The 13,918-nt window shown below is 33.5% G+C and overlaps 1 protein-coding gene across 6 annotated transcripts in view; it reads right to left on the bottom strand.

Moving 5' to 3' along the window:
* ATRX (ATRX chromatin remodeler) overlaps nt 1-13,918 on the bottom strand; it is a 332,654-nt gene that overhangs the window by 40,616 nt on the left and 278,120 nt on the right. The window lies entirely within an intron of this gene.

Here is a 13,918-nt window from a genome sequence, read left to right on the forward strand (position 1 = left end):
TACCTGTTTTAATTGTAAACTTAAAAAAAAAATAGCTTCAGTTCACAAGAATTCCTAACAGTAGTTTAGAGAGTTCACATGTACCCTTCATCCAGTTCATTAGGATAATGATAACAACTTATATAACTACAGTACATTGTCAAAACCAGGAAATAATGTTGGTACAATACTGTGAACTCAAGCTTATTTGATTTCACCAGTTCTTATAAGTACTTTTTTGTTTGGTGTATAGCTTTATGAAATTCATCATATATGTAGGATCAGGCAACCATTATCAAAAGCATGACATAGAACTGTTCCATCACCACAAAAAAATCCTCTTTCGTGTTATCCCTTAATATTTACACCTTCTCCCCACCAACCCTAATCCCTGACAACCACCAATCTGTTCTCCATCACTATAATTTTGTCACATCAAGAATGCCATATGAAAGGAACTATATAGTATGTAATCTTTTGAAAGCGGCATTTTTCATTCAGCATAATGCCCTTGAGATTCATCCAAGCTCTATGGATCAGTATCAATAGTTCCTTCCTTTTTATTGTGAAGTACTATTCCAAGATATAGATATAACGTAATTGGTTTATCCACTCACATGTCATAAGACACTTGGGTTATTTCCAGTTTTTGACTATTGCAAATAAAGCTGCTATGGACACCTACCTGTGTATAGGTTTCTATATGAAAATAAGTTTTCATTTCTCTGGCATAAATTTTCAAAAGTGTGACTGCAAGGTTCAATGGTAAGAATATGGTTAATTGTTTAGTTTTTAAAAAAACAACCACCAAGTTGTTCTCCAGGAAGAGTGGCTGTGCCATTTTACATTCTTATCAGCATTGTAGGAGAGATCCACTTTTTCTGCATCCTTACCAGCATTTGGTAGTGTTACTATTTTTTATTTTAGCCATTCTGATAAATATGAAGTGCCATCCTGTTGTGGTTTCAGTTTACATTATCCTATTGGCTAATGATGAACATTTTTTCAAGCGTTTATTTGCTGTGTATAGATCCTCTTAAATGAAATGTCAGTTGCAGTCCTTTGTCAATTTTCTAACTGAAAATTACAGGTTTTCTTACTGTTACATTTAAAGAATTTTTATACATTCTGAATATGATCCCTTTATTAAATATGCTATTTTGCAAATATTTTCTCTAAGTCTGTGGCTTGTCTTTTCCTTTTCTTAACAGGGTCATCATAGACAAAAGGTTTTAATTTTGATTGTCCAATTATTAACTTTTTTCGTTAATAGATTGTATCACTTTGGTGTCATGACTAAAAAAAATCTTTGCCTAAATTTAGTTCCTGAAGATTTTCTTCTCTGCTTTCATAAACAAGTATAATGTTTCACATTCAGATTTATGACCCATTTGACTTGATTTCTGAGTAGGGGTAAGGGTTAGGTCAAGGTTTGTTTAAGTCTATGAATATCCAATTGTTTCAATTCCATTTGTGGAAGAGACTACCCTCTCTTCACTGAAACACTTTCGCACAGTTTATCAAAACAGTTTTTTAAATAAATTTTATTTATTTATTCATGAGAGACACAGAGAGAGAGGCAGAGACATAGGCAGAGGGCAAAGCAGGCTCCCTGCAGGAATCTGATGCGAAACTCGATCCCAGGACCCCAGGATCATGAACTGAGCCAAAGGCAGATGGCTCAACCACTGAGCCACCCAGGCATCCCTCAAAAATGTTTTTAAGCATTTCTCTGATGATAAAAAAAGAGAAGTACCTTTTTGTTGCAGATGTTTATTGGCCATCGGCATACCATAAAGCCCTTCTGAAGTTCTTTTCTCATCTTTTTATGGGAATATATGGTTTATCCTACTCATTTTTAAGAATTCTTTGTATATTCTGGGTAAGGGTCCTTTTTGGATCTATGTATTGAAAGTAGCTTCCCCTAGGTATTTGCAAATGACATATCCAATAAGGGGTTAATATCCAAAATATATAAAGAACTTATACAGCTCAACACCAAAAAACTCAAGGGGGTTCCCCAGGGGATCTGAATAGAAATTTTTCTAAATAAGACATAAAGATGATCAATAGACACATGAAAAGATGCTCAACATCACTATTCATCAGGGAGCTACAATTCAAAACCACAATGAGTTATCTCACACCTGTCAGAATGACTAAACCAAAAACACAAGAAATAACAAGTGTTAGTAAGGATGTAGAGAAAAAAAGAACCCCCGTGCATTGTTGGTGGGGATGCAAATTGGTACAGTCACTGTGGAAATAGTATGGAAGTTCTCAAAAAATTAAAAATAGAATTACCATATGATCCAGTAATTCCACTACTGGGCATTTACCCAAAGAAAATGAAAACACTACTACAAAAAAGATATATGCACCCCTATGTTTAATTATAATAGCACTATTTACAATAGCCAAGATATGAGAGCAACCTAAGTGTCCACTGATAAATGAATGGATAAAGAAGATGTGGTATGTGTGTGTCTATACACACACACACACACACACACACACACACACACACACAATGGAATATTACTCAGCTATAAAAAAGAACAAGATCGTGCCACTTGAGACAACATGGATGGACCTAGAGAGTTTACTGCTAAGTGAAATAAGCCAGACAGAGAAAGACAAATACCATATGATTTCACTCATGTGGAAATTAAGGGAAAAAATGAACAAAAAAGAGACAAACAAAACACCAGACTCTTAAATACAAATACAGAGAACTGATGGTTGCCAGAGGGGAAGTGGGTGGTGGAGGGGTGTAATAGATAAAGAGGATCAAGACTATGCTTATTTTGATGAGCACTGAGGAATGTATAGAATTGTTGAATCATATTCTATACCTGAAACTAATGTGACACTGTATGTTAATTTTACTTCAATAAAAAAAATGAAAACAAACCTCAAAACAAACAAAAGGTATGTCTGTATTAGCACAGAAACTCTAACCATGGTTATATCTGGCCTACTGAATTACAAATATTAACATTTACTGTCTGTGCGTTTTTCCATATTATCTTTTAAAATGAGAAAATAAAAAAAATAAAAAATAAATAAAAATAAAAAAAATAAAATGAGAAAATAGCTTCTACTTTGTGGCCTGCCTTTTCATTTTCTTAAAAATATATTTTATTTATTTATTTGAGAGAGAGGAGAGAAAGAGAGAGAGAGAAGAGAGTGAGCAGGGGGAGGAAGAGAAGGACAAGCAGACTTCACACTGAGCATGGAGTCTGATGCAGAGCTCAATCTCATGACCCTGAGATCATGACCTGAGCTGAGATCAAAAGTCAGATACTTAACTGACTGAGCCACCCAGGCACTCTTTGCCTTTTAGGTTTTAATATGAAATTCCTTTGATGACTAGAATTCTTAATGAAGTTCAACTTATCAATTTTCCTTTTATGGTTAGTACTTTGTGTGTCTTGTTTATGAAATTTTTCTTTTCTCTTTTTTTTTGTTGGAGACAGAGCAAGCATGTAAGGGGGGAAGGGGCAGAGGGAAGGAGGAAGAGAGAGGGAGAATCTCAAGCAGACTCCGTGCTGAGTGTGGTCACCCCCCCTCTCCCCCAACCACCAACACAGGACTCGATCTCTCTACCCTGAGATCATAACCTGGACTGAAATCACGAGTCGGACTCTTAGCTGACTGAGCCATCCAGGCACCCCTATGAAAGTTTTCTTAATGCAGATCACGAAAATATTCTTTGCTGTTTCCTTCTAAAACTTTTGTTTTACCTTCCACATTTAAACCTATGAGCCACTTGGAATTAGTTATCAGGGAAGTACAGATTAAGACAATCAAGCCTTACCAGTACATATCTATCAAAACAGCTTAAAAAAAAACAGACACTGTCAAGTGATCATGAGGATAAAGAACAACTGAAACACCTATATGCTACTGGACGGAGTCCAAATTGGTACAATCATTTTTGGAAAACTGTTTTGGCAATATAAGCTAAAGCTGAACATACACGTATCTATTATTCTGCAATCTCACTACTGGGCATATATACAACAGAAACACACACATATATATGTTTGCCAAATGACAGATAAAACAATCTTTAAAAAGCTGAACCTTTGGACTTACTCTTCTGAAAAGATGAGAGTAGACATACTGTTATATATTCCTCACAATAAGTAAAGCTAAAGACTCTGGACATCATATATAAAACAATCATAAAAAGTTTCTGAAAAGTGAGGAGAAAGAGACAGACTGGCTAGGGACCTTGGGTCCTAAGGAACAACATGGCACTGAGTTCCACAGGCTTTCCTTTTGTCTCATACATCCCAGAATGAGTGCTAAAGAACCCAGCAACCTGGAAATGCCAGTAGATGTTGCCAGATATCTCCAAGAAAAATCCTGCTCTCTCTAGCCAAAGGACCACACAAGGGAAATCCCAGAAAGACAGAAAACTTTAAAATAAACATTAAAACCACTCAATTCCAGTCAAACAGTACAGAAAAATATGGTATCTTTCTACCCTTGTCACTAAAGGCTAAGTGGGGAGTTCAGACTGCTACTCTCACATAGTTGTAACATTGCCAAAGTGGTGTCAGAGACACCCTCCCAGCCAGGATAGTATCAGCAGCAACCTAGTGGATAGACTGAACTCTCACTCTCTACTGACAGTAAATGAGGCGGGACACCTCATCTTCCATCAGAACATGTGTCAAAAGAGGTCTGTTATAACAGAAGATTGAAGTAAGATCCACAGTCTCATGACATAATAAACAAAATGTCCAGTTAAAATAGATCTCTGTCTCGGGTGCCTGGGTGGCTCAGTGGTTGAGTGTCTGCCTTTGGTTCAAGTTGTGATCCCAGGATTCTGGGATCAAGTCTCACATCAGGCTCCCTGCAGGGAAGCCTGGTTCTCCCTCTGCCTATGTCTCTGCCTCTCTCTCTGTGTCTCTCATGAATAAATAAATGAAAAATAAATAAAAAAATAAAATAGATCTCTGTCATAACAAGAACCAGTAAAATCTCAACTTCAATGAGAAAAGACAAGCAGGAGACACCAACACTGAGATGACATAAATGTTAGAATTGTCTGACAAAGATGGAAAAAGTAGCTACATTTATAAAAAAATGCTTCATTAAGCAATTATTAACACACCTGAGACAAATGAAAAACAAAAACAAAAACAAACAGCCTCAGCAGAGAAATACAAGACATAAAGAACAATCAAATGGAAATTTTAGAACTGAAAAATACAATAAAAAACTCAACAGATGGACTAAACAGAATATAAAGAACAGAGATTTAGGAACTTTGAAAACAGATCAATAGAAATGACCCAATCTAAACAACAGGCAAAGGGGCACCTGGGTAGCTCAGTTAAGTGTCTGTCTTTGGCTCAGGTCATGATCTTAAGGCCCCGGGCCTGAGACTCAAGTCAGACTCCCCACTCAGAGGGGAGTTCTGCTTCTCCTTCTCCCTCTGCCATTCATTCCTGCTCGTGCTCTCTCTCCAGCTCTCAAATAAATAAATATTTATAAAAATAAAAATAAAAAAATAAACAACAGGTAGAAATCAAATTTTAAAAAGCTGGGGAAAAAAACATCAGCTCAGGGACCTATAGGACTATAATCTAAGATCTAATGTTTTTCTCATTTGGAGTCCTAAAAGGGAGTTAAAATAGTATTTGAAAGAAATAATGGCTGACAATTACCAAAATCTAGGATGAAACACAAACTTACAGATTCAAGAAGTTGAATGAAAAACAAACAGGGACTCATACCAAGACACACCATAGTCAAACTTCTGAAACTAAGATAAAAAAAAATCTTGAAAGAAGCAAGAAACAGGACCTACTGACAGGAAAGAAAAACAATTTGAAAAACAGAAGGTTTTTAAAAAATTAAATACATTTAACATAAAGTAGTGTGTAAAATTAAGGTGCATACAATGTTAGTTTGATATTCATATATTGTAATTATATATATGTACAATACATATATATTGTTATATGGTTGCCACTGTAGCAACAATTAACACCTCTCTATCATATTAAATAATTATCATTTCTTTTAACTGGTTGGAATAATTTCTAGTCCCTTAGGAATTTTAGAGATTATAATAAAATATTGTAATCTACATTCCCTTATTGGCTTAGCCACTATGAAAAAACATATGGAGTTTCCTCAAAATATTAAAAATAAATCTACCATATGATCCAGTAATTCCATTTCTGGGTATATATACAAAAAAAATGAAAGTAAGATGTCATAAAGACATACGCACTCTCCTGTTTAGTGCAGCATTATCCACAATAGCCAAGATATAAAAACAACCTAAGGGCCCATCAACAGATGAATGGATAAAAAAGATGTGGTATATATACAATGGGACAGTATTCAGTCATGAGAAAAAAAGGACACCCTGCCACATGTGGCAACATGAATATACCTTGAGCACATTATACTAAGTGATATAAGTCAGAGAAAGACAAATACTGCATGGTATCACTTATATGTGAAATTCAAAAACCCAACTCAGTAAAACAGGTTTCTCATAAGAAATTATGAAATCCTGAAGGAAGTCGTATAACATTTTTCAAGTGCTGAAAGAAGAGAACTGCCAACCCATCATTCTATATCCATCTAAAATAAAATAATCTTAAAAAATGAAGGGCAAATCAAGAAATTCTCATATGAAGGTACTCAGAAAATTTGTTGCCAGCAGATCTGCCCTAAAAGAATGACTAAAGAAATTTCTCTCTAGAGAGAATGGAAATGATAAAGAAGAAATACTGAAACATTAGGAAGGAACACTGACACATTAGGAAGAAACAATAAAAAGAACAAAAACTATGAGTGAATAAAATAGATTTTCCTTCTAATTTTTCTAAATTATGTTTAATAATTGAAGAAAAATTATTACACTCTCAGATGTGGTAATCTATTTATGTAGAGAAAATACTTAAGACAATTATAAATGGGGAAGAGAAAGTAATGTAAGGGCATAACATTTCTACATTTCAATCAAAATGGTAAACTGATGACATTAGTAGACTATGATAAATTATGTCCCTATAATGTAATACTTAAAGCAACCACTATGAAAGTTACACAAAGATACACTAAAGTATACTATAGATGAATAAAAATACAATTTCATAAAAGGTAAAAGTAAGGGTAGAATAAGAAATCAGGAAAAAAGAAAGAGAATAAATTGAACAAAAAATAAAATGGCAGCCTGAAGCCTTATATTAATTGTAAATAGCTGTATACCTGAAACTAACATGTTTTTCGTCAATATTTCAATTAAAGATTTAAGTGATTTATATACACCATTTAGCTGAGACCAACATATATATACACAATGGAATATTAGTCAGCCATCAGAAAAGATGAATACCTACCATTTACACTGACATGGATGGAACTGGAGGGTATTTTGCTGAGTGAAATAAGTCAATTGGAGAAAGACAATTATCATATGGTTTCACTCATATGTGGAATATAAGAAATAGTGAAAGGGACCATAAAGGAAGGGGGTAAATTAAGTGGAGAAAAATTAGAGAGGAAGACAAGCCATGAGAGATTCCTAACTCTGAGAAACAAACAAATGGTTACAGAAGGGGAGGTGGGGGGTACAGGGTAACTGGGTGAGGGCATTAAGGAGGGCACATGATGAGATGAGCACTGGGTGTTATACCATATGTTGGCAAATTGAATTTAAATAAAATTTTTAAAAAAGAGAGAGACCAAAAGAATAGGTAAAACAAACAAGCAAACAAACATGACTCAAACATATGCTGTCTACAGGAAGCTCACTTCAAATATAATGAAATAGGTGGGTTGAAAGTAAAAAGATTAAAAAGGATACACCATATAAACAGCAATCAAAATAAAGTAGGAGTGATTATATTAATATTAGATAAGGTAGGTCTCAGAGCAAACAAAATAACAAGGGATAGAGAGGGACACGGCAACCCTAAATGTGTACACACCAAACAACATAGTTGAAAATTTAAGCAAAACTGAAAGGAGAAACAGAAAAATACACATTTATAGTTGGAGGCTTCAACCCCCCTCTCTCAAAAATCGATAACCCAATTAGACAAAAATCAGCAAGGATAAAGAAGAACATAACCCCATCAAAGAAGATCAGATCAATATTTACAGAATACAACACCCAACAACAGCAAAATACACATTCTTCTCAAGGGCTAATATACAATATACCAAGATATACCATATCTTCAGCCATACAACAAAACAACAAATTTAAAGGAACTAAAATCATACAGAACATGTTCTCTGCACAGAACTGAATCAAACTGGAGTAACAACAAAATAATGCAAATCTTCAAATATCTGGAAATTAACATACTTTCTAGCTATGAGTCAAAAAGGAAGTCGCCAAGAAAACAATAACAATAAATTGAATGGAAATGAAAATACAACATGTCAATATAAGGCCCAGCTAAAGCAATGGTGAGAGGGAAATTTACAGTACTTAATATTTACATTAGAAAAAAGGATAAGTCTTAAATTTGTAATCCAAAGTTCTACCTTAACAAAGTAAAAAAAGATGAGCAAAATAAAGTCAAAGCAAGATGAAACTGAAAGCAGGAAAAAAAAAAAAACCAGAAAAATCAGTAAACCAAAACACTGGTTCTTTGAAAAGACCAATAAAATTGACAAACCTCTAGCAAATTTATGTCAAACAAGCAAATACATAAATTACCAATGGTATCAATGAAAGAAAGGCCATCACAATGAAAGAAAAAAAGACCCTGCAGATATAAAAACAATAATAAGGGAATGTTATGAACAATTCTATACATAAATTTGAAATTTAGTTGAAACAATTCCTCAAAAAGCACAAACTTCACAACTCATTAAACATGAAATAATTTGAATGATCCTGAATTAGTGATTTAAAAATTTTCCAAAAAATATTCAAAGCTAGGAAATGTCACTGATAAATTCTACCAAAAATTTAAGATTAATCAACACAAATTCTATGTCTCTTTTAGAAAATACAAGGAAAAAAACACTTCAACTCCTTTTATGAAGCCAATACTATCCTGATACCAAAATCAGATACAGTACAAAAAAAAAAACTGGATACAGACCAATATCTCATAAACATCCCTCAACAAAATATCAGCAAATAGAATCTTTAGTATAAAAAATAATTATATACCATGACCAAATGGGGTTTATTCCAGGGATGCAAAGCTGGTTCAATATTTGAAAATCAATTTATATAATATACCATATAACAGACTATAGAAGAAAACATCAATATCAAATGAGAAAGAAAAAGCATCTGACAAAATTAAATACCCATTCAAATAAAAACTCTCAGCAAACTAGAAACAGAAGGGAAATTCCTCAACTTGATAAAGAATATCTAAAAAAGTTATACAGCTAACATAGTTAATCAACATTGAAAGCTCTTAATATGAAGAATGCAAGAATGTTCACTCTCATCATTGCTACTTAACATATTATTGAAGTTGTAGCCAGTGCAGTATAACAAGAAAGGAAATAAACAGCATACAGATCAGAAAGGTAGAAAAAGTAAAACTATCCTTACTTGCAGATGACATAATGGTCTAGTAGAAAATCTCAAAAAATCTAAAAAATAAACTCCTAGAACAAGTAAGTGAGTTCAGCACGATCTCAGGTAACAAGATCAACACAAAAGTCAATTGCATCTCTTCATACTAGCAATGAACATGCAAAACCCCAAATTAAAAACATGACATCATATATAGTCATTCAGAAAATTAAAAAATCTAACTGTAAACCTAACAAAACAAATATAGGACTTATGTGCTGAAAACTATAAACACTGAGGAAAGAAATAAAAGATCCACATAAATAGAAAAAAATATGTTCACAGAAGGTTCAATATACCAAAAATATCAATCCCCCCGCAATGCTAAGATATTTAATGCAATTCCTATTACAAGCCTTGCAAGACATTTGCAGATATATGAATGAATATTCTAAAATTTATATATGAAAGCAAAGATATTAGACTAGCTAAAACAATTTGGAAAAAGTAGAATAAAGTAGGAGATGTCATTCAATCTGTCATTAAAGCTTAATCTACAGCTACAATATTCAAGACTATGTGGCAATGGCAGAATGACATACATACAGACAATGGAATAGAACAGTGAACCAAGAAATAGTCCCATCCGAGTATAGCCAACTGATTTTTCACAAAAGTGCAAAAGCAATTTGGTTGAGAAAGGATGGCTTTTTTTAACAAATGATGCTAAGAGCAACTGGATATGCATGGGCATAAAAAAGAGAAAGAGAAAAAATGAACTTGACCTAAATCTCACATTTTCTAGAAGATTACCTCAAAATGTACCTCAGACTTAAACATAAAATATAAATTGTAAAATGTAAAACTATAAAACCAGAACACAAGAGAAAATCTGTATGACCTAGGGCTTGTGGAAGAATTCACAGACTTCACACCAAAAACAGGATATAAAAAATTAACAAAATAGACTTGATCAAAACTAAAAACTTTTGCTCTGTGAACAACCTTGTGAAGGGGATGAAAAGACATGCTGTAGACTGGCAGAAAATACTGGCAGACCACTTATCAGACAAATGACTCATATCTAACTCATATGAAGAATTTTCAGTGGGGAAAAATTAGAGAGGAAGACAAACCATGAGAGACTCCTAACTCTGGGAAAACAAAGGGTTGCAGAACAGGAGGAGGATGGGGGAGATGGGGATGGGATGACTGGGTGACAGCCACTAAGGAGGACACTTGATGGGACGAGCACTGGGTGTTATATTGTATGTTGGCAAATTGAATTTAAATAAAAAATTTAAAAAAATAAACTCCAACTTTGAAGAAAAAAAAGAATTTTGAAAACTGAACAAAATGGGCAAAAGACACAAACATTTCACTAAGGAGGATATACAGATATCAGATAAACTTATGAAAACACTGTTCAACATAACCAGCTATCAGGGAAATGTAAATTTAAGACAGAATAAGATACCACCACACACTCATCAGAACAGCCAAGATAAAAAAAAAAAAAAGAAATAATACCAAATGCTGGTGAGGATGCAGAAAAACTTAATCTTTCACACTTTATTGGTGGGAATGCAGAAAGGTACAGCTACTCTGGAAAACAGCTTGGCAGTTTCTTAAACAAGTTACTTACCTTGCAATCTAGCTATTATATCCTGGGCATTTATACTAGAGAAATGAAATTCCAAGTCTACACTAAATCTGTATGCACAACATTCACAGTAGCTTTTTTTTTTTAAGATTTATTTATTTGAGAGAAAGAGAGCAGGCAGAGAGGGACAGAAGGAGAGGAAGACAAACTGACTCCTTGCTGAGTGGGGAGCCCAACATGGGACTTAATCCCAGGACCCTGAGATCATGACCTGAGCAAAAATCAAGAGCCAGATGTTTAATCGACTAAGCCATCTAGGTACTCTCCAGCTACAGCAGCTTTATTTGTAAGAGCCAAACCTCGAAACAACCAAAATGCTCTGCAATAGATGTACAGGTTGCCTTAAACAAATCCATACATCCATATCATGGAATACTGCTCTGTAATAAAAAGGAACGAACTATTGATATACAGGACAATTTGAATGGAACTAAAGGGCATTATACTGAATGAAAAAAAAATCTCAAAAGATCACACATAGTAGGATGTCATTTATATCAGTCTTGATGTGAAAAATTATAAACATGGAAAACAAATTAGTTATTGCCAGAAGTTAGGGATAGTGGTGAAGTCAGTGGAAAGAAGTGTAAACTATATAAGGGTAGTAGGAGAGCAATCTCCGTGGTGATAGTTTATATACCTGATTTAAGGGGTTGTTACAGAATATCTATATATGTGATAAAAAAAAAGGCATAGATATATACTTTGAACTAGTGTCAATTTCTTGCTTTTGAAATTATAGGTATGTAAAGGAAAATTACATGAAGTGTTCACAGGACCTCACTGCCTATCTCTACAAGTTCCTGTGAATCTGTAACTATTTCTAAATAAAAAGTTAAAAAGAACAGTATTAAAGATAACTAGGGACCCAAGATTGAAACCTTCTCCCTGGTCTCACAAGACAGCATTAGAAATGGTCATTATCTTAAAGTTTATCTTAATGTGTCTTTCCAACTACTTTACCGTAATAATATTTATTATGTTTTCTGAAAATTACTGAGTTATGAGAAAACAGAATATAGACAGACAAATATAATCTCTAACATCTGTGGACTTAATCTCGACAGGTTTAGCTACTCAAGAGTAACTCTTCTAATATATACGTATATATACACACATACACACACACATATATATACATATATATATATATATATATATACATACATACATGGGGGGAAGGAGAGGGAGAAGATGAATTTGAATCAGATACTTTTAGTCATATATTTAGGGCAGTTAATATGCTAGTAAGTATACCAAGATGACAGTACAGCATCCAAATCTCAATGTTGTTCCCCATTGGTCATCAAATATGAATGGCATGTTTCTGTGATACTTACAAATTCAGGAAACCGTGTAAGTTGAAGGTTTAGTTTGTTTGACAGACTACATGAGGATTACAAAATAAAATTACTTCATGTAGAAATAATTTTTAGGAACATGGCAAACAGAACACAAAAATGTACTTACTCTTTAAACAGTTATTTAATCATGCTTGTATAACTTAACTGTACTCAACCATTCCTTTGTAAGATCTCCCAGACTATATGGATTTTAAATACCTAATAGAATATATTCTTCCTATGGTCTACCTGGAATTTCTCTAGCATTAACCCTAAGTGTAACTCAGGACTCTGCTAGAATTAAAACATGTTTTACATACACAGCATGGTATCTTTTAGGCTTTAAAAGATTTACTAAGGCATACTCTGGCCTTCTTGTCATTAAACTAAGAAAATGTTTTTTTATCTTTTATTTTTTTTTAGAAAATGTTTTTTTAAAGACCATGCTTTCATATGTATGTGTGTGTGCATATGTTTATATGAATGTATATATATATATATATTTTTCTCTTCCAAATGCAGTTCAAGCCTGTTAATTGCTAATAGTTAAAAGCAGCATCAACAACACATATATAACACACGCCATGCCTACAGTGGTTTAAAGTATAAGATTCAAATTTCTGCAGAAGATAAAGAGATCAGGAATATTTTGTCAATTCTGAAAGCCTCTATCAGATTTGTCACCAAAGAGGATATAAAAATGGCCAATAAGCACATGAAAAAAATGCTCAGTATCAATTATTGGTGAAATGCAAACTAAAATCACATGAAATACAATTACATACCTAGTAGAATGGGAAAAAAAAAAACCCACAATAATATCAAGCTCTGACAAGGATGCAGAACAACTGGAACTCTCATACACTGCTGATGGGAATGCAAAATTGTACTTCTTTGGAAAACTAATTGGCAGTTTCTTACAAAGCTAAACACAAACTTACCATACAACCCAGCAATTGCACTCCTAGAAATATCAATAGGTCACACAAAAATTGACACATGAATGTTTGGAGCTTCAATTTTAATTCCAAAATCTGGAAACAACTCAAATATCTCTCAAGTGGATATGCCTAAACAAACTGTAATACACCCATACAATAGAGTACTACTCAACAATAAAAAGAAACTACTGACATATGCAATAAAATGAATAAATCTCAAATATTTTGTAATGTGAAAGAAGTGAGACTCAAAAGGCTCCAACTCTATGATTCCATGAATGAATTTCTTGAGATGTGATGAAACCATTTTATATCTTGACTATTTTGCATGTCAAAAATTGTAAAAATACACACTATAATGAGTGAATTTTACTATATGTAGATTTAAATATTTTGGGGGGATTTAAAAAATATTTTATTTATTTATTTGAGAGAAAGAGACTGTGAGAGAGTGTGAAATGGG

This window comes from Canis lupus, chromosome X, assembly GCF_011100685.1.
Source record: "Canis lupus familiaris isolate Mischka breed German Shepherd chromosome X, alternate assembly UU_Cfam_GSD_1.0, whole genome shotgun sequence".
Classification (NCBI taxonomy): Eukaryota; Metazoa; Chordata; class Mammalia; order Carnivora; family Canidae; genus Canis; species Canis lupus.